The sequence below is a fragment of the Euprymna scolopes genome, chromosome 5 (genome assembly GCF_053919585.1).
Source record: "Euprymna scolopes isolate OS-2025 chromosome 5, ASM5391958v1, whole genome shotgun sequence".
NCBI classification, from domain to species: Eukaryota; Metazoa; Mollusca; class Cephalopoda; order Sepiida; family Sepiolidae; genus Euprymna; species Euprymna scolopes.
In genome coordinates this window covers 62,358,895-62,382,602 of record NC_136486.1, presented here as the reverse complement: position 1 = coordinate 62,382,602, position 23,708 = coordinate 62,358,895, and the positions used below count along the sequence as shown (strand labels likewise).

At 33.3% G+C, this 23,708-nt stretch overlaps 1 long non-coding RNA gene across 1 annotated transcript in view; it reads right to left on the bottom strand.

Moving 5' to 3' along the window:
• The window catches only part of LOC145276817 (uncharacterized), a 513,337-nt gene that overhangs the window by 1,632 nt on the left and 487,997 nt on the right, over positions 1-23,708 (bottom strand). The window lies entirely within an intron of this gene.

The following is a 23,708-nucleotide window of genomic DNA, read 5'->3' as shown; positions in this document are numbered from 1 at the left end:
CGCGACCGACCTCACGATAACAGTCTAATTCTCCTTTGCTCTGAGATAAGAAGGTTCATAATTAGAGATGCTGGTAAACAAGACCCGATCCAAGTCTCAGAACGATACTGTAATTACCTCGATGATTAAAGATTGGTCGTCTGGTTCCTTCGCAATCGAAAATAAAAAAAGAAATAGATAGATGCATAGATAGATAGACTGACAGACAGCTAGATACCGGACGACAATAGATACCGGACGACAATAGAAAAAAAAAAACGATTTGCGACGAAAACTAATTAAAAGTGGTCGTAGAATCCTATGCACACATAACTATCTAGTATAAGATAACCATTTCATTCCCATCGTCTGTTTTCGCATTTGTAGGTAGAGCAATAGATTTTGACGACGGACAAAAGTTGAACAAAAGTGATAAAAAATGTTACCAATATTAGATGACTTTATATATATATATATATATATATGTATATATATATGTATATATATATACATATATATATATATAGATAGATAGAGAGATAGATAGAGAGAGATAGAGATAGGGATATTTAATGGAGATGTAACAGTCTGAGGAAGCTACGCACGGCCAAATAAAACGGCCGAGTAGCTGAAACAATAATGTAACTTCACATAAATATACGGTAATAAAAAATAAAACGTATATATATATATATATATATATATATATATATATATATATATATATATATATTTAAATAAGAAAGGTCACCAATTTAACATTATTTTATTATTCCGTCTTTTGATTTTTCATATAAAAAGGTATCATATTTAGATCGTTGCTAGCATGTTTTGAAATCATTGAAATAGTTTTTTACGCGTTTCAGACGTTCTGTGCAGCGCCCTCTTCAGAAATTATTAAAAGTGTAAAATAATAAAAATATATTTAAAAAGTATTCAGAATGTATAAAAGCATTTTCGCAGTCCATTTTGGTCACATGTTTCCCGAGCGGATGAAATGTCTGTAAAAAACACGTAATATCTTCATGGGTGTGTTCCACCACTACCCTTCGTATTGGGGTCATAACATGGTCATTCCTTCTTTTGCTGTCTACTCTGTCTTCTCCTTTTCCTACTTTTTATTTATCTTTTTATGTTTTTATTTTTTATTTTTATTATTACTTGGGTGGAAGCGAGGGCCGCGCTGGTACTTGGTCAGGTGGGTGCGTAGGGGAGTGTGTGTTTGTGTGTATGTGTGTGTGTTTTCCTTGTATTGGCTCGTAGAATTTATACGTCTAGTACTTTTATAACATTTATACCAATTATACCATTATAAGAAATCAAAAGTGACACAAGTTCGTTTGTAATGTGTGTGTGGTGGGGGAGCGTGTGAGTTTGTGTGTGTATCTCTGTGTTCGTGTATCATTTGTCATTATTCCATAATACAGTAAATGTTGTTAATGCATTCCTTTGGGTTCCACATAGGAAAGATCTTGCAACTGATTGTTAAAAAATTGAAAATTTACCGCAGTCGGATGTCATTAATTTAGCAAGTGTGTTATTTGGAAGCTAGGCATTTTACATTTCAAACCGACCATAAGACATTCCTAACAATTTTGGATAAAAACAACGACTACCCACATAGACGGCCAACTGTTTACTAAGATGGATAACAAGTTTACTGAATTAGGATTTCAACGTTAGATTAAAATTGCGCATGCGTATGGCTTGTCTAGCCTAATCCCCGTACTAAAAGTTGCCACGTGATGACGCAGTAATCGACGTATGACAAATAAATAGTGATATAAAAACGATGATTTGCAATACAATACGGAAATTACCAATGAGTCTTCAATAACTTTAGAGAGAAGCAGCAGATAATTAAACAAAAATGCAGAAATTAGAACTAGGCGAATTTACTTCTGACACGTATTCTATCTTCTACAATGTTCTTTTTCTAGCAAGATAGTCTTTATTTCATAATCGATGCAATAGGAAATACTACAAAGCTTCAACATGCCTTATTCGTACTTTTGTTTATTATCAGTCAATGAATCGGTGGCATGTAACCAAAATCGGAAACATGTAACCAAAATGCTTTTATACATTCTGAATACGTTTTAAATATATTTTTATTATTTTACACTTTGAATAATTTCTGAAGAGGACGCTGCACAGAACGTCTGAAACGCGTAAAAATCGCTCATATTGTTAAAACAATTAAAGGATGCGCGTTGGATGGAAAGGCATCACCGATTATCCAAATAACCCCTGGCCCAAATCCGAACAACCGTGATTTAGGATTCATATAAATTTGTGGAACAATTGGATAAAATTCTATTAAAGTGATCGATAGTTTTATCCAAATAGCCAGAGATTATAAGATGTAGGAAACTTACTACAGGGGTAACCATTAATTTCCTACATGAGATTTTCACTCGGCATAGCGTTGGTTATTATCTGGCTAGTGAGAATTCTACCCATTTTCTTCACAGTTCATAGAATATTGGGAGATACCAGAAAAAAAAGTTTCATGACCCCACAACATATTCTGATTAGTAACAACCAGCACAGCGCTCTGTAGACACCCTAACACTGGTGTGATGGAAAGCTTATCAGTCACCCAGAAAAAAAGCTCTACAGCAGTTTCTTGAAGTATACAGGATTACGGTAAAACTAACACTCTAGCAGTCCGATCACCTACGGAAGTTATTTGATTGTAAAACCAAGTCAACATTTGAAAAGTGGTTCTCAACACAGACCACACAAACGAGAGAGTCTACGATTCCACTAAAACATACATTCTTGGAGGAAAATGTGTACATCTAGGATTTTAGAAATAACATTTCGCTTTGAGAAATTAGAGAGAAAATACTGAGTAGCATCAATGTTATCTCTATAATCCAGGGACCAAAATACATACACAGAAGTCATGGACACCAGGGACGCAAACGTATCATTGAGGACAAAGAAGATTTCCCTCAAAATTAAGTAGAGCTAATTGAAACTGTCTGAAACCCATTTGATATAGAGTCTCCCCAAATAACACCCAAACCCCGACGTTCGGGTAAGGTAACGAAAATCATCGAGCCATTCATGATGCACGCAAAGAGGAAAAATACTGATACAACGCTCAGAATTATATGGGAAGGGGGTTACCTGCTATAAACTATTCAACACTACATATATAACGGAAGACACCGCCGTAAAGTGAAAGTCGCTATCTCGTTGACTACATTAAGTCATTCGTCGGTTAGACGAACTATCCACCTTTTTGCATGGTTTTTGTAATACACTTTGTTATATTCTCATACGTCCTGCTTTTCTTATAAGGCTATACTCATGATACAATACAATGCACAAAGAAGCGTGGATACAGTATATGCAAAGAAATATATTCGCGCACATTCCCAATTATAAAGGTATTAATAAATCTAATATATGTCATTTTACCTCTTGCAATCGCTAAAACCACTTTATTTCTCGTATGAACAGAAGCCTGAAATTTTCAAACGGAAATTACTTTGTTACTATGACACGCTGTTTGATAAATTAAGAACCAAAATGTACATTAACGATGGCTGCACAGCAATGTCATCAAACACAACCTTATTTAAACAAAAGTAAAAATGTTCCTTTTTTAAATTTTATATGGCCGATACATAGTGTTGATATTTTACCTCTAGTCTAATCAGATTCTCAAAATAATGCTATTATCAGCAACAATACTATAAAATCCAATGTTGCTTGGTTTATAGGTATCTGATTGTATCTACTTTAAACAAACGCGCTGTATATTAAATCTTTTTCGACAGGAAAGCTTTATTATTTGCTGCTTTATCAGTAGAAACTATTATACACTTATCTTGAAGCATTTAATATTGAAAATATTTGTGAATTTCTAATGAGAGGATTAGTTTCTTACAGAGTTTACCTTTTAATTTTATAAATTTTGTTTATTCATGCAACCACGTAAAATAGTATTCTATACGTAAAGTAATATTTTATATTTTTAATAAACATAATAAACAATTAATTACGTCATTTTTCGCTCTAGCGCGTTTATTGTACGTCAGATATTTAGGTTTTTATACTTTGGACCTTTACTATAAAGGAAACGTCAATTGATTTTTGGAGATCATAGAATAGAGAAGAGTCATTACAGTCTCTACACATATAGCAGCGGGAGGTCTCAGCAGATCTCTACTGCATTAGTCACAATACATTCACCAAATAGCAATGGGGCAGTGCCACTACTTTTCTCCTGCTAATAGGACTTACTTCTTTGAAGTGTATCCAAGGATCTGATCCCTGACAATCGGCTGAATCATATAACTTCACTTAAACGTTTACCTTCAGCACTATTATGGTGACATGGCTACAGAATAATAATCGAATGACAAAAATAATGACAAATCGACAGTTTACCTAGTATACAGCTTAATCGTCTTCGTCAGAAAGATCAGGATTGCAAACATGTAATAAAACGCAAGATAGAAGAAACGAGAGTTACAGGCGTATAAGAAAATGCTTAGACAATTTGTAGTCTACTCTCTTTTACAAGAAGAAACAAAAATGAATCTAGTTCCAGACACACACTATCAATCTATTACGGAGAAAATATGTAACTGGAGTGGACATAGTTTTGTTTGGAATTTGTGGAATTTGATAGAGTTAGATCATGTGTAATGTTTGTTTTTTACAGGTCTGACACTGCGAATTTCTCGATTTTCGATGTTCAAGATTTACGAAATTTTCATGCATATGCATATATATATATATATATATATATATATATATATATATATATATATATATATATACTAGGAGGCGTAACTGTCGTTGACTGGGTTTAACATCAGCCTTCAACAAATGGACACTGATGTAAGAGAGTATGAAATGTTGTGAAAAGGTGGTGTGCGTGTAAAGAAATAAATTCCATATTTGGGGTATCGCAATCAAAGGAAAATATAATGCAAAGTAATATTTTGCAGACATATATATATAATTTTTTTATGTTAACTTTGTAGTCCTTCTTATCGAAGAGTTACCAGTACATATTTTTAGAAAAGTTTTAAAAAAAACCGGGGATTCTATTATCCGTACCCATTATCGCATTTCAATTTCTCAATTTAAAGAGAAAATAAAACAATGTAAAACAATATATTTGCTAACAGTGTGCAAATACAAATAGTTCGTACAAATGAAAATAAAGTAAGTTCATTCATGGGTACGTGGGTGCACGGTGTAAACTTTTCAATTGTAATAACAAATTTTACACCTTGATGACCCTCAACATTAGTTCCTAGTTTTATCCTCTGCATATGCTGTTACTTCGTGTGTAATAAATAGAAGTTGATTGTAAATAAGTGTTTTTTTTCTGCAAAATTGTCTCGTTCATACAATTCAAAGACGCATTCTGAGTTGCATCTTTTGGGTTTAGGGCAACTTGGTCAGTATTTTTGGTAGTGAAATAAACTCTCTGACAGTTTTCAAGATGATATAAAATCTTTTGGATTGACGGATGCCTTTCATAGATTTAAAACACCAAGATACGCCAGAATACCTAATCCATATCAAGAAAAATTCATCCCTAAATTTTTTTTCTAAGGAAAACATGTATGCATCAGACACCTTATTAATAAAAAGAAAAAAAGAATACATTTCACCAAGAACAAGGCACATTACCTCTTTGATGTAGGGGAGTGCCTACTATCAGGGAATAAGCTACAGGGGTATATTTGTGAGGAGTTGAGCAGTAAGCTGCTGATTCATGTTACGCTTGAACGTCTGCATGCCAGTACAGTTGGGGAAGCAGGGGCCCGGAAGGGAATTCCAAAGTCTAGCGGTTCCGGGGAAGAAACTACTGGAGTATAGGTTCTCTTACATCTAGGGATCTCAACTGTGAAGGGATGGGATTTTGCTGCTTGTCGGGTATGTAAGGCGTATTTACGTCGAGGGGGGTACACGTGCCCGCAGTTCTTCGGAGCATCCACCGTTAATTGTAGAATATGCAGAAGGATATTACATTTCGTCGATGGGACAGAGTCTTAAGCTGAGATGACAGTTCAGGACCTATCAGTTTGGCGACTCTCTTTTGGACCGTGTGTAGGAGTGAGAGACAAGTAGCAGATGCCCCAGTCCAAATATGATAGCAATCCTCCATAGGTGGGCGAATGGTGGCCTTATAGCGATACAGGATATTTTCGGGCATTTGTAGCTTTCTAACACAGTACACAACACTTTCCTTTTTCGAAGCGGTCCTGGAAATGCTCTCAATGTAATTGTTCCAACTCATGTTTACTGTGAACGTTAGGCCGAGGAGTTTTAAAGATGCACTTTCAGATAAAGAGTCATTGGGCATTGCTATTGGTAGTTGTTATTTATATATTTGTAAAGATATCTGATAATTACAAAGGTAAATAATTATGTGAGCATTACATATCTTTAACGGTATGGGAGTGTGAGCTACAATCAACCTAGTGTTAAATTCTTGCCTGCCAAGCATAGTTTTAAAACAACAATCTTCAGGCGATCCTCTCCCACAGGATTGATAATCATCCTCACTAAACTGAGTTTTAAGTGGATAGATTTTAGGATATCTTTTGTTATATTTGCAATCAACCAAGCAAGGTGAATTTCCATAAAAATAACACAAAGCCCATGCAATATGTACTACTATATTATTTCAAATAAGGCTGGATCATTTTATGTATCAGGTAACTTAGCGTATATCATAGAATCCATTAGATTGGAGTTCATTTTTATGGTAAGACGCAATAATATATGCTCATGAGGGAATCCTATTTTCTACCATACAATTGTGTACCTGTAAAATCGTAGTGGGCAAAAGATTTCTGATCTGTTTATCAGATTTATCACTTTAATTATCTTCGGACGAAACACTCTGACCAATAGATATTGTTGATTGGTGTATGTTTGTCCAGAAAGACGTTCTAAAATTTCCTTCTACTTTGAAATTATGTGAGTGTGATAAATAGGTGTGGTTTTCTCTGTTTTCTTACATAAATAATTGAATCTTGGGTCCTTAAATGTAGATATCGTAAATAAGCTGTGAAGCTAGGAGGTAATATGTGCACAAGAGATGAATTGACCGACTTTAATTCAAGTAAAAGTGCTCAACGATGAGAAACATACATACGCATGTGAGTGTGTCTTGTATACAGGGTGACCCCCCAAAACGGGACCTAACTCTAAAAAGGCCCCGTTTTTTAGTATTTTGTCCGAATGAAATGAAACGTTGGTCATAACTAGTTTATTATATTCAAAACATCACATCAAAACACTAGTTTCTTTGTCCTTTTTTCTCCGTTCTACAGTATATGTTCTAGATGGTCTCCAGTTAGCTTTTGTTTTTTTGGTGTTACCTAGTACATATACATATATATATATATATATATATATATATATATATATATATATATATATATATATACATATATATATATGTATGCATATACAATTATTTAAATTCAACTTAGTCTGTCTGTGAATTCGTTCCTTATATACTCGGAAACGGTTCCGCAGATTTTATTTAAAATTTACAGAACTTTCATGTATAGGTGTGGGAGTGATCTTTGTCAAGTTTTGTCTGAGAATACCCTCGATAATTACCGACAATCGGTAATCGAAACCGATATTTTAATTTATCTATCATCGATAAAGTTATAAAAATGATAGAACAACCGACCGTAAAAATTCTACGGTGGGTAAGTTTATAGTGTGTGTTTTTTTTTTGCTTTGATTTGGTTTTGCATGACGTGAACTGTAGATTCAAACTCCGAACCTAAAATTCTTTGTTTTTCATGAACTTTACAGAATTTCACAGGACTTCAAAATTTAAGTGTATGGTTTTAATGTTTTTACATGACTTCGTCTGTTGGTCAAAACACTGCACGTACATTTTTGAATGTTTTTCTTTAACTGGGGAGATGTTTATATATATATATATGTGTATATATATATATATATATATATATACATATATATATATAAATATATATAAACAGTAGGTTCTCTAGAGGTCAATGTAGAAGAACATATAATTGGGACTGAATTACTGCATAAAACATCGTAAAAATATCGTTAAAAACGAGCAAAAACAATAGGATATATAATAGACAGGATTATGCCTAATGCTAATATTTAAAATAGGCATCATTGCAAATGTGAAAAACAAATAAATAGTTGCAATATGTAAAGGAATTGTTTGGGAATAATGATGATAATAACGCTGGTGCAAGTATGGATTTAATAAATATATTTTGTGACAATATTTGTTAAAAGGAGCATTACTGGAAGATATGAGTATAGGTAGTCTTAGAAGTTTTTTTAATTATAAGTTAAAGAGGAGCAAGGAAGTCTACAATTACATGATGCTTCATTTTTTGACTATAAGTTGATGTCTATCCTTAAATTTCGTTATAAAGGGCATTTTATTCAATCAAATAAAACAAGGAAAATTTAGTGAGTGACAATTTCCTAGGATTTTTGTTAAAAATTTATGGCATTTTCTCTGTATGCGAAAATACTTTCCAGTTATAGATGAGATACATCGAGTAAAGAGATCGTGTAATGAGTTGCACAAATACTATATACATACGCGTCTTTGTAAGAATTATTTCAGCATATTTGTATATTATTAAAATTATGTGAAACTATTAAAATGGTATCCTCTTTAAAGTGCAACATCAGGTTACACCATATCTGAACTTCACCATTGTTCGGAATTAGTTTCAATTTGGATCCTAATCAATTGCATTGCTTCTATTTAAAACATATACAAAATTTAATTCCCGGCCTTATTTCGATAAAATTTATAAAATATTGTAAGTCATGTGCAATTTCTGGATACAACCACTTCTTACTATATATCTGGCCTGTTAGAAAATAATTAGAATCTTATGTGTTCCAAGTTGTTTATTTATATTCACTTGTAATTAATATAAGGAAAATATTTAGAAGTTCTTAAAAATTATATCCTCAGTAGATTCTTGCATATCGATCAAAAGCAGAGCGAAATTAATTACATTTGCAGCTGTTGCTTTGAGAAAATGCATTGCTTAAATATATTTTAATTGTAGATACAGATCATACGGAAATCGTATTAAGATTTTCTGCGCTTATATAAATTAGTTGCAATATATTTTTTGCTTTTATTGAAGTAGTTGCAAAATACAGATTAGTGAGCAATTTACCCATTATCCCAGGGAAAATCAAACGATTCAAGATAATAACATTTAGAAAGGCGCACTTCTCTTACATTGTGCAAGTATAAGGAGCTATTATTAAAATGTATCTGATCCGTGTTTACAAAAAACGTATATGCATAAGATATTGTTATACGTTAACACAGTTATACCTACATAACAATTCTTGTATTCTTTGACATAATATATGAAGTTTGAGGCACATTTTATTTCTAGTTAATAATACAACTGAGATATTTAATAGATTCACTAATAATTTAAACGTGTAACGCTTAGAAAATCAAGAATCCACTTGCCAGTTTTAATTACAACGCAGCTATATTAAGAAGAGTTTGTACATTTAATATTATATAAATATATATATATATGTGTGTGTGTGTGTGTGTGTGTGTGTATATGATTACGTTATGAAGGAGTAAATTTTAACAATAAACAATTATCAAAACAGGAAAAGTAAAACCCATTGAGGGGCACAAACAAAGGATTTTTTCATACTTTTATTTGTTTTCAAATTGTTCTAATATTAATATAAAGTTGTGCATTACTATGATTCCTGTTCTATCATTTGGTATCCTATCTTTGTTTGTATATATATATATATATATATATATATATATATATATATATATATATATATATATATATATATTTATATATGCATATGTGTGTGTTTTATATGTATTTCTTCCTGATTATTTAACGCATGAAAATAAAAAATATATATATCCCAGACCGACAAATGTATCTCACTTGTAAAATATATTCATAAAATCTTCACAAAATAGTAAACGTCTAATGTTATTTACTTAATCAGATTATGAGGGTAAAAACTATTATGTTTGTGAAGCAACTTTTCCAACTGAATACGTAAAATCCTCGATTACGCTCTTGATTAAACAATATTTCTGATGGGAAAGCTTTTCTGTAGGCATGCATTGTTTTATATTTTACGGAGATTTCTTCGTTACCAAAATAATTGATATTTTGTCGTGTGGTTTTATACACTTTCAGAAAACATTGTTGATCATGTTCGTAATATTTATTATTATAATTGAAACCTTGGTTAATCGCGTTTTGGGAAGAGGTGACTTCTGATTTTGTAACATAGTAGAAAAATTAAAAGATATCCAATGAGCGGATATATGTTTTCCTAATTGTTCCTAATTATATATATCTATATAAATATATATATACATATATATATATACATATATATATATATATATGTGTGTGTGTGTGTGTGTGTGTGTGTGTGTGTGTGTGTGTTTGCGTGTGCATTTTAAATAGAGGCCTCGTTTGCTAATTGCCATTTTAAAACAAAAAAATAGTTGTTAATTTTGAGGCTCTAATGCAGCAAATAGGAGTTTATATATGACAACGAATTAAATATGGTTGCCCTCATTCTGGATGCAAATCACGAGTACACCAGCTTTACTGACTTGCTAAAAGTGACTGGTAGGCGAAATAATAATAGCACACACTTTCTATGAGATGGTCACGTTTCATTCTTGATCGATGCAATGATTTATCAAGTAAGATTCAGGGACTTTGATCAGAAGAAGGCGTCAATCAGTAGATTGTAACCTAAGTTTATTTTTGTATTGTGTAATCTGCTAAATAATATAGTATACTACTCACTTAAAAAAACGTAACTATGTCTTTGTAAATATATAATACACTTCTGGCAACTCCAAATGCGTGTGCCAACATTGAGATGGCAATTACTCAGAACTAATTTCTTAATTACAGATCCAATGCAGTGCTCTCTGTCTTCTTTATAGGAGAACTGTAATATTAGTTCAATGCATATACGAAAGAATCTAGATTGAAGAAAAAGAAACAACACGTGGGCGCACACACATACATATTGAAACAATTCATTGAAAAATGTTCTTATCAATGTACCGTTGTGTAAAGAACCAACATTTTTGCGAAAGTATTTATCTGCATAGCCTGCCATCGTTATGCCAAGGAATATTCTCTTTAGCACACTATTATTTGTCTTAAGTAAGTAGAAAATCGGCTTCGTAAGCTTCTGCATGAATTTTTTTCCATCATACAAACTCGCATATGGGGTACCATAGTTTCCCGTGTAGTAAACCTATGTTAAACTATGCTCCAGTCCCTGATACTGCCTTAAAGTGTTTTATTGCAAAGACAAAGATAGCTATATCGACGGAAGTGCGTTTATTTTATCGCATGCCTTGTTTCCCAAACTTCACCCTATATTCATGAACACGCATCTCCTATGTAATCTAAAAGTCATATTGATATTTGATGTAAACTCACAGGTTCTCGCATATTATGCATTATAATTAATAATGAGTCTTAAGTTATCGCTGGGGCAAGCAATCAATTATTTCTATTGAATTCTGCAGGGGATAATTATTCAACTGATTATCTTGTTAACGCGTATCCTCAAGTAGATCTTGAAATGTTGTAATCTATTTAATTATTTAGATATGAATAAATGTACCGATTACGTTATGTCAGAAATTAGTCTTACTGAAAAAATATATTTAAAGTTTACAAATTTAAAACGTTACATGCACATTTATAAAAGTAAGCAATTCTTGAGTAAATCTGCATGTCAGGTCAACGCCAGCATACAAACTAGCTAGTTGGCTATTACTCTTATACACATCCACCACAAATACACACTTTATATATATATATATATATATATATATATATATATATATATATATATATATATATATGATGGCAGCAAATTCCTTTTCGCATATTGTCACTACTTGATATAATACACAAAAACTATATATATATATATATATATATATATATATATATATATATATATATACAGAAACATTAAAACAAATCAGTGGTTAGCCACAAGACAGTGGCTTTTAAGCCCTGCCAATCTCTAGCATTCTTTGGCACACATTGTGCAGACATGTGCACCAGTAGCAGCCCGTTTCGTCGATGGTCTCTACTATGTATATTCAAGTGCCGCTTTAAACCACCTGCTGTTTTGCAAGTCCGCCCGCAGTCGACACAGGTTAGATCTGTCAACACAAGACTGTTTTTTGGTCCACTGCGCTGATGAGTAGTCTGCTAGCTTATTAGCACAGCTCTGCTCAGACATAATCCCCCGCACACCTCACACTCCAGACCAATTGGCACCGCATCCTATCCACTACTTCTTGCACTTTTTTCCGGATATCACGTTTCATCGCTCATACTGAGTTCGATCAGCCTCAAACTTGCCCACACCTCCCCACAAGGTTCTCCCCCACTCTTTACGATCCAAAGCAAGACTCTCCAAGATTCTCTCATCCATCTCGCATTTTTTCAAGGGGGACCTCAAACAATCCTTGTATCTCATTTTAGGCTTTTGAGGCAGACGTCTTCCATCGGCGAGTTGGCCATAAAGGAGTTATTTGGGAAGACGACTGTCAGACATCCTCACAACATGACCACTCCCTCTCAGTCTATGTTTGATAATGACAGCTTCAATGCTCAGAAATTGGGTTCGTTTAAGAACCTCATCATCACTGACATACATTTTCCAGCCCACACCTAAGATTCACCGTAGGCACATCTGGTGAAACCGCTCGAGACGTCTCAAATGCTTCATGTATGTTGTCCAAGGTTTACATGCATGAGCAGAGAGATTAGGCATAAACCCTAATCTTTATTGGCAGCGAGATCTCATGACAACTCCACAGACGCTTGTCCAACTTTCCAAAGGCATCACTTGCCCTATTGATCCATAATCATACCTCATCATCCAGGGCACCGGACATACTTAATGTGCTATCCTAGTATACAAACTTAGCAACAATCGCTATCTTTGTCTCATAGATATGAACTGGTTGCTCATAATATGCCATGCCTGGCGCAGGCTGATACATTAAGACAGCTTTTTTCAGATTAATAGTCAAGCACAATGAGCTGCAGGCAACAGCAAAGACATCCACAAGACGGTGCATATCAGCCCTCGTATGTGAGACCAGATCACACTCATCTGCAAAGAGGAAGTCATAGATTGTGTTGGTGAGTACCTTTGTATTTGCATTGAAGCGCCTAATGTTGAACAAATCCCCCAGTAAATATACTAAAGTATTTGCAATCTTAAACTGAAAATTGGAATGTAACACGTTATTATTTTTTCACCTCTGCATAATAAGCTAAAGTATCTTTCTTCTTTTTCACATAAAAGCAATACCAAACAATATGTTGAAGAAAACTTCTAATTTGACTTGAAAATTAGTACCTATAAAATTATCCAAAAGTGTAGTGTGTAAACATTTGGTAAAGTATGTATGCGCACAAATGCATATGTAGTTAAAGATGTAGGTATTTTAGAATTTCTGATTATTAAATGCATAGCTAAAAGTAGAGAATACTTAATATATTAAAATATATATTCCGGAATAAAAAGGTGTTAATTATAGCAGAATAAAATGCTTAGAACAGAAATAAGAACTTTGTAATTATGATTGCAATTGCAAACGGCGAAATGCCGCTAAGCACTCATCATTTCCAAATAAGGGCGCGATATATGATTGTATTGCAAACTTATATTTGATAGCTTTAAAGTTAATGGACAGCGGGCTTAAATAAGTACCTTACCATTTTGTAATCATTATTAACATGATAAATGTTCTATATAGGACCCAAGAATTTTATAATGTAAAGGTAAGACCAAACATTGTATTAATTTGAAAATTCCTATCCATAAAACTGCCAATGACTGTAAAGCGCAGACGTATACTAAATCTGGTTGCGCACATGTATTTACATATGAATAAACGTAAACAAACGGTACCCAGGTGATTGAATTTAAAAATCTTCCATGACAATTAGCTACGGAAACTGCAGATATCCAAACTCATAGATAAATGTGTCCAGTTTGAAGATTAGCACAGGATATATCGGTAGCAATCCTACGCACATTCTCAAAAACAAATGTTGCCTTTTCATGGCATGACAAAGCCTTCTAGCGGAATATGTAGTACGTCGCATTCCCGGATGTTTACTGTTTCTTTCAATGGTTATGATGCGGGCCTATTCCAACTCAACTTCATGCACAGCACCACTCAGAGACTCGAGTTCCATGTATTTCTTCATATATTTAACCAATCGCGTCAATTAGTCTGGTATGGTAGGAATTGTCACGTATATTGCGAGTTTTTCTTCTGTATTCGTTCCTTAAGTGTGCTTAACCGTCTCCAAATGATCATCTTATTGGCAACATATGTGTGAACCGTCACATTTCCGCTGAGAATGTCCGTCACCCCGTTGAACACACACACACGCACTCGCGCGCGCAAAGTCTCTATTTAAGTGCAACACTTTGATGTGCAACTGAAGCGTCTAGCAAATTCTTTTCAATACGGCATCCAATTCGGACACATTAATATGTTTCGACCCAGGAACTTCAGTTGCAAACGTTATGGCATTGACACATAACAAGTCATCCAACACCAGTCCCCACAAGCTTAAACATTACGCTGCATTGCGCACACGAATTTATGGAAACGCATTTCCTCGCTTCCACCGAAACAAACTGTGCGTTCCTGAGAATGCCTACCCTTACTTGCCTCGGTCGTCCGAAAGCCGTTACGAGTACTTGCAGTTTGACCCTAATGTTCCTTGACTTCGAACCCGGGAACTGTGTTTTCATTAACAAAAATATCGTCAATGTAATCTGATATTGCATTATCCACCGATCATTTCAGCCTGCTTACTATAGTTTTTATGATAACGGAGTTCACATTCAAATAAAACACAATAGTGTCACATAGTATCTCTTAACATCGATCTCAAGAGTCTCGTATTGCCACCGTATCTCGTCGACTCGGACTTGAAGATATGTTCCTCTTACTTTCAGAAGTGACAAGATAACCCGTTTTATTGCCTTATTCACGCATTTTAGAAGCGAAAACATATGCGTTGGCCGTGAATGCATCCACGTTTGCGGTGATCCATCTGCCTTTATTTCGCTTCATCACTGCAATCTACAGAATTAACCTCTTTGGATGGTCAGAGTATTTCTTCCAAATATGACACTTGCCAATTATTTTTCATACGTGCTTGAAATCTCTAACCATACTCTGAGTAGATTTTAGCAGACAGTCAATGGCTGTCATCTATCGATTTCTATGTTGAGATTCACGCCTGCCTCCAATGGTGAAATATAGCACTGAAGCCAAATTTTATGACGGACATTTATTTTACATAGGCGTCACCACTTATCAAGACCGATAGGCCACTCATCGATAAGGGTTAAAGAGTGTAGAGTAGTCAAACGGACAATATAGTAACCGATAGTAATGGATGTTCGGTAAATTTGTTAACTTAAGTGGAACGGCTCATCAGAAACTTGTTCACGTTGGACTTGAAGACAACCATATCATAGACAGCTGGAAAGCAGCAAAACGGAAGACAATTCCACAGGCGTGCAGTTCTATGAAAGAAGCTTCGATCATGGAATCTATGTTTAGGTTAAGGCACAGATAAAGAGTGGGGAAAATTATTGATAATGTTTTCAGCTAGTCTAGTGTTTCTTGTGAAAGTTTGGCGAGGGGAGACCATTGATTGAAGCTCAGTCGAACACTTTCCATGAAAATAACGATTACAAACCTGTGGATTTCCCGTCGCTCTTTTAGATCCACCGGTGGTACATTCCTATGTCATTACCAAATCAATCCTTAGCAGAAATCAAACCCCAGTTGTATACTTAGCACTAGTAGCACGATTTTAAGATAGTCGCTTTCGTTTTTGGAAAGGGTAATCCCTCATCTGCCATAGTATGTACCGCACCTGCTTCCGGTAATCATGACATCCACTGCTCTTGACTTGTAGTATAGATATCGATTCGCGCCTACTATTTTGTTCGTACATTGTGTGTGGATTAACGCTGAAAATAACATACCAACAACGTATAGTGTAGTCACAGCTAGCGTCGCATTTACATCTTTCTAAGGGTAGTAGGCCGCCGCTGGTGCATTGCCCTCTTGTTCGTTTTCTGAACAGTCCTCGGCCCAGTATCGAATCTTCCCGCATCGATTGCAATGGGTTCAAAATTTCCGTCAAAGTTTTCTATGTTACACTTTGCGGCATTTGTAACAATTTACACCGATGCCAGGGTTACTTCTGGTAGGAACGTCACATTTATTACTGGTTAGATACACAGCTGCGACTCGATCGTGGCGTTGGTTCGTAGTTGACTTCAGCAACATCGCTCTCGTTATTAGGTCTTGATTTTTGTGCCCGGCTAAGTTGAATGGAGATGACATCAGAGAATACCCTAACAGTTTTACAAGCCTTTCAGACCAACTCTTTCGACTCCAGCCAATTCGACTAATCGTCTGCTGTTGTTTGCGTCACCATTCACCTGATCTCTCGTCCATTGAACCGCAGTCAACTTCTTATAAACTGTGAAAGTACACCCCGTTAATGAGTCTTTTAACCGGAAAAAGATGAAAAATAGAAAAGGGTCGAAATTGCTCTTTTGTTGTTTGCATTTAAGCGACGTTTTTCTTCCAGCATTCTTTCTTTTGCTGACAGCAACTGCACGTGCACGAGATAATATCGCTGCAATGGAGCAAAATAGGCATTTTTTTTTAAATATTGGCATCTCGGATAACGTTAGCGCCGAAATGTGCATTTATCTCCTTAGATTTCGTATCGGACGGGATTCCGGTACCAGTGACATTCTACATAGGGCAAACACTAATCGTTGTGGCTTATTGTTGTGGTTTTCTATACCATTGTTACAGGTGTATATGATGTAATTACTTGCATTCGATTTCAATGTTCTATGATTTGCTACCACATTTTTACATCATAATTCTTAGTGCGCCAATACATATGTTTCTAACAGTAGTTTATTTATTTATTCATGGTTTGTTTTAGAATTAAGTACACTTTTCATTATCTCTATATGTGTTTATCCTCAACTTAACTTGATGATAGATGATAACTCATTCTAAGTTTACTATTTAGCCGCAAATTATCATCACGCAAACGTTAAATGTGTGATTATTATTAAGACTACAATGTTAGGTTCCTTGTTGTTAAAATCGCCGACATTCCCCAAAACTAAGAATTTCCCTTTTTTTTTTTACAACTGCAGTAAAATTTATTTTCGTTTGGAAATAACAGGTTTATAATCATATTATCTGTAAAAATGTTGATAGCTTTTTAATAGTAATCTGGATGTGAAGAGTTTCATGTGATGTTTATACTCATTGCACGTTCATAGTGCATCTGCAGATAGTACTATTTTGATAGGTTATTTAAACTTCTCAGAAAAGGGATCATTATTTTTTTTATGCTTCCAGCTGATGGTTATATCGCCGATGACTTGGAGGGAATGCTATAGAATTTTACGTACACCCTCACACACACAAACAAACACACGCGCATACACATTAACACGCACTCGCATATAATTTGGCAGATAACACACTAAAACATAGTGTTCTAAAAAAGAGTCATCATAAATTACCACTAATATACGGATCCCTATATTTCAGTTTTATTCATAGAATGTGTTTTTTTTTCAGTACTATTTTAATTTTTATTTCTCTTATTTGAACAATATTGCAATATATTCTTAATAAGAGTAACAATATTTGTATATTCTACTTCTTAATCATTGTGGGGCAATTTCTAATTTATCTTAAAATATATAATCTTATTAAAATATTTCGCTTTTTAGGAGTTCATCTGTTTTCATATTTAAACCTACACTTGTTTAAAAAGTTGATACTAATAAATATACGGAATATTTAATTCAACAATTAGACCAGCTGTAAACTACATTCGACATATTGCTCATGTACTTATCCTAAAATAAAAAAAATATTATACATTTTCAAAGTTATGTATTTATAATTATCAACTTAAAGTTTAGATATATCAGAATGATATATTTTAAGATAAAGAGGAATTGGGGAGTTATCATTACACTTTAAGCGGCGCGATAATATTGCTAATCTAATAATTTGAACGCACCAAACATTTTATTCGTATGAATTCTAAAGCTTAGCACATCGCATGCCCTCATTATGGGCATTTTATTACTGTGATTAACAGCAATTTAACAGCAACCTACTTCATTAGGTCGGAATTTATTCTGTATTTCTTCCAGAGAAATTGCTCGAGAGGTGATTTTATAGCCACCATTGTAATTTTATTTACTGAGACACTAAAATGATTCAAATAGAAACAATTTTTTTTTTGTTTTTCACGGGCTCTAACTGTTGTCATTTCCTATTATTAGGAAAGTTAATTAGAGTATCCAAATGCACATTTTACTCTAACACATCTCATCCTTTTTTTTAGTTAATCACTCTATCACACACACACATATATATATATATATATATATATATATGTGTGTGTGTGTGAGTGTGTGTGAGTGTGCGTATGTCGTGTATGTATATATATATATATATATATATATATATATATATATATATATATATATATATATATATATATATATATATATATAACCCGTATTGGGAAGTGATACACGATATAGCATTGGCATATAAAGTGATTCTGGTTGTGTAAACAAACCGAGCTTAGGCATATATGTATATGCATATATATATATATATATATATATATATATATATTTATATGTATATATATTTGTTTGTGTGTGTTAGCGTGTGTGTTGTGCGTCGCGTATATATATATATATATATATATATATATATATATATATATATATATATATATATATATATATATATATATATATATATTGAAGCCTTGGTGGTCATACGGGCGGTCGGGTTTCGATCCTGGCTTGAAGTAGTTGCCCGTCTAGTAAGCAAGGTAAAGAATTCGGTAAGTTTAAAGCATGAATAAATATAAGTATTTTATTTATATGACGATTCCAACCGAATCCAAATTTTAAATATGTAAGATCGAGCAATAATAACACTGACTTATATTTTAATTGTGTATATAAAATATTTAGCAAACTTTTCTTCGACAAAGAATTTTAAAATAATAAAAATATTTCCTTGTAAGATTTTCTATAAACTTTTCTATTCTTTGACAAAGAATATAGTTTTTGTTAACTTAAATTCACATCATGAAAATACAATTGTTACTCATATATGTATATATATATATATATATATATATATATATATATATATATATATATGAATTGTGGCATTGTGCACAGAACTAATAGATTAGCTTAGTAAGCAAAACGTACGCCTTTCAGCGCTATCACGTTCACTTGACTTTTCCTCGGGCATACTGTACTGTTACTTTTATATATCTTATATATTTTATTCAATTAATGAAAATATGTTGAACGATTTAAAATGGCAAACCGAAAATTGTTTTAGGCATCAAAAGTTTAAATAAGAGAGTAATTTTCATAATAATAAGTTTTCTGATATGATTCTATGTTATATCGACTAAAACATTACTAGAATAAATTATTGTATAATGCATATATACTTGGTATAAATTAGAAATGCCTTTATATAAAAGAAAAGCATTAAAAACATCGAGTTACGCTTGTATGTTAACATATACATATTTATTAAACCTTTGTATTTCATGCAATTTACAGACCATGGTATTTTTTAGATCTGTTCTTTGCAAGTAAATTGAGAGAATCCACTTTATGTATAAATTGCTATTTAAAATAAGCTCCATGTAAGTTTAATGTTATACATATTCGGAATTCCGCAAATGCCAACGCAAACGTTAAATGTTTTTATTATGACATTTATTATGGCATTGTGTTTAACGATTACGTTATTATTTTGTAAAACTCCATACCGTCAAGAAAATCTATGGTCTTTCTTCAGAATATTTTAAAGTAAAATATGAGACATCATTTGTATTAGCTTCAATTTTTAATCCATTAAATTGTAAGGGGCCGTAAATTATTAACAAACAGTAAAACTTGTGTTGCACATAAGAATACATATAAAGAAATATAAAGATAACCTATAACATCAATGTAATTTTGATGTAAATTATTATAAATAATAAAGTTATCGCTTTACTTGCATATTTAAACTTGCTGTTTTCACGTATATGCAGTTTACGTCGGATGCGGAAAATTCAAACAACAAACATATAGATAAAAGTCTCCAGGTCAGAGATTTGGTCAACTCATAACGTAATCATATAGAAAGACATGTCATACATGTTAATTAATCTATACGATACTCGAAAATATAATAAATACTAAATAAAAACCGCATTACTGTTTATTATCTTATCGAAAATTTTTTTAAGTTTTCAAGTCCAAACAAGGTAAAAAAGTACAAAAGAACACCTTCATCTACTTAACATGTAATTCTACATGCTTAACATAATGATATGCTCCACAGAAGAATGGATTTGATGGAACGTTTATTAAACTTTTAAATCCCCATGTTTTTTTACGTTAAATAGTTAGTACTTTAGACTAATGTGCCTGACGTGATTGGTTTTAAGGCGCCATAGGCCCTCCTTTATCCTTCTCCCAGTTAATAGAAACAGTTTCGCCAAGCTTAGTAAATAAATACGCAGCAGAAAGCCAGGAGATAAATTGGGTTGTCAGAGGCTATTTCAGATACACACCCTTAGGATATTTTTTAGGGATACAGAGCGTATAAATTATACAAAACAACGCACATTTATGCATCAAAAATACCCAAACTAGAACCCACAGTGTTTAAGCAAATTATATAAGGGGTAGAACACAGAATATTCTGCAATTTCAGCAAAAGAAACATATGCGCATCGTTCCAAAAGTAAGTCATCCTATCTTTTACTTAAAAGAAAAAAAAACGTCGAAGAGCTAGGAATACGTGAGTGGTACAGTAAGAATGGTGTTTAGTGCTCCAGAATTTATTTAGCTACAATGCACTTTTTTAACCTCTTTTTATGCCGTGACCGTTTAAGCTCGAAGACCTCTTAAAATTAAGCGTCTAGACACGCATGTTTTTATGTGGAAGACACTGATTTAAGTGGTATTTGTTATGCGCAACAGGGTTAATTATTTTTTTATTTTTTTGTGAAGCAATTATCGAGTACAGTTTTTTATTATTAATGTAATTTAATTATTTACAAAAGTGTAAACTTAATGAAATGAGTCGTTTATTTTACAGGTTGCAAAATAAATTTATAAAATCCGTTTTCTGTTGCGAATATTGTTGAAATAAATTATTTTAATATTCATTTCCGAAAAGTTTAGCTATGTATGTTTTATCTATAACAGCTCTGCATTTTGTGATTACGAATTTTTAATGCGTGAACGGGTTAGCCATAAAAATGCGTATTACATATCTGTTAAAATTCGACTGAACACATGGAATAAATTATTACAGCACAAAAATAAAGTAGAACAGATATATTTTAAGCAAGAAGGTATATACAATCTTTGCATAGAAGTCCATTGGTATAGTAATGGGGAGACCGTCCCTGGAGAATGTGTCGACTGCGTGGTCGTTGACTCTCGATCTCGTGTCTCTCTGAGTCTTTCGGTGAGTCTTGCATTCGGTCCCTCCCGTCTTTACGGTACCAACCATAGTTATACATTTGACACTTCACGTGTGCTAATTAGTGAGATCCTACCACAGCACCCCTCTGCCAAGCTTTGTAATCTCTTTTGCGAGTTTAAATGGCTCCATATATGAAATGATGGTTATGTGGTATGTGCATACGTTTTAGCAATATGTCCATTGATGTAATTTTTAATATCGTTTACGTTTTGGATTCCCGACCAAAGGGTCAGTGAACTGTCGTTTCCTTCCGGATCTTCTCGGGTCAGGAGTATTTTTCGGAGGTTCCACTTGAAAATGTCATAAATTCCATAAAATTATTATGGAATATACGTCCTCATGAGCGCTGGCGTGTCTCTAATTGCAATGGACCTTTTTTGTAGATTATGAATCCGAAATTCTTAATTTACTCCAAACAAAATTCGCACTTTGACTTTAAAACCAAAATCCTGAATTGTTTTGAATACTTGAATGGGGCGCTCGAGATGTTTGTCGACTGTTGTGATCCTTACTATGATGTTGTTTAAGTAGACGGGCGCAAAGTTAAAATCCTTCAACATGACGTCCATCGCTAATGTGAAAATGGCAGGTGCCACTTTAATGCCAAACGGAAGCCTTTGAATTTAAATAAACCACTCTGGGGGTTTATACTTATAAACTTTGACATTCCTCTCCGACAGGAACTTGGGAATAAATGTCCTAGAAGTAGATATTTAAAACTTTAAACCCACCATTTAACTTTGAGAAAATCTACTCTGGACTCGACAATGGTTAATGGTAATCCTAAATCATCGAGTTCAATCCTGTCGAAAAGACCGCGCAGACTCTGATCTGGTTTGATTCCTTTTTGATGCACACAATCGGGGCAGCCCATGAATTAGTTTCTACTTTCGATATAATTCCCATTTTTTTCAATCTGTCAAGTTCTTCATTAAATTCCTCTACTCCTGCGAAATGAACGTTACGTTTCTTTTTAAGAAGTGGCGTAGAATTTTCCTTGATATCAAATTTGGTTTCAAACTTGTTACATCCAAAGGATCAAGTATAAAAATTTCCAGAAATGTGTTTAATTCTTTTTTAATGTCCTATCTGGTTTGCGTGTTACATTCTATTTTTCTGCAGAATGAGTTTAAAAGTTTTTTTCTAAAATTCGAATGTGCCAATGAAATTCGTACCCAAAAAAGTTTCCGCATTTTCAGAAAAAATCATTGTATCTAAATTAATATAAACTAACGTTTACTCTGTACGAATATATTTCCCTATTTTCCTACAAAACACAGCAAAACACTTGTATTTTATAAATTATTCACCATAAAATGTATTTGATTTAACTATAGTATTTTATGCTTCGGGTTTTATTTTATTGACTACAATGCAATTCGTGAGATACTAGAACACATGAGATACCATTGAACACGAAACATTAAAGGTGTTGCGTTATACTCTAGTAAAACGTATTCAATTACTCGAAACATAAATTCTTATAGGTAAACAAGAGTATTTCATAAAAAAAAGATGTTATCCTGAACATATCAAACATTATAATTATGTTATTGTTGTGTTAGGATCAACTTAATTATAATATTTGATTGTCAATATATAAATATGGTCGGTATCGTAAAGAAAGGAGGGAACCAATGAGAGACTCAGCTAGAGACTCAGAGATCCAGGAATTCGAGAGTCGACGACCACCCGCCCGAAAACTTCTCCTGCGATGGTCTCCCTATGATTATAATAACGGACTCTATGTAAATATTATATATACTTTAATGCTTTCAATCTATCTGTTCTACTTTATTTTTGTGTTTTAGTTATTTATTCAGTCGAGCTTCAACAATGGCGACAAAGGATTAATATGTAAAAATCGTCACAAGACGATTAAGCATTAAGGAATTTTCACTAAGAAGCAATTAAAATATGTTGTTTATTTAATAACGAAAACTTTTGATTGAAAAACATATCTGTAACGATACACTTTAAACTGGTTTTACTACCAAAATATACACGGAAT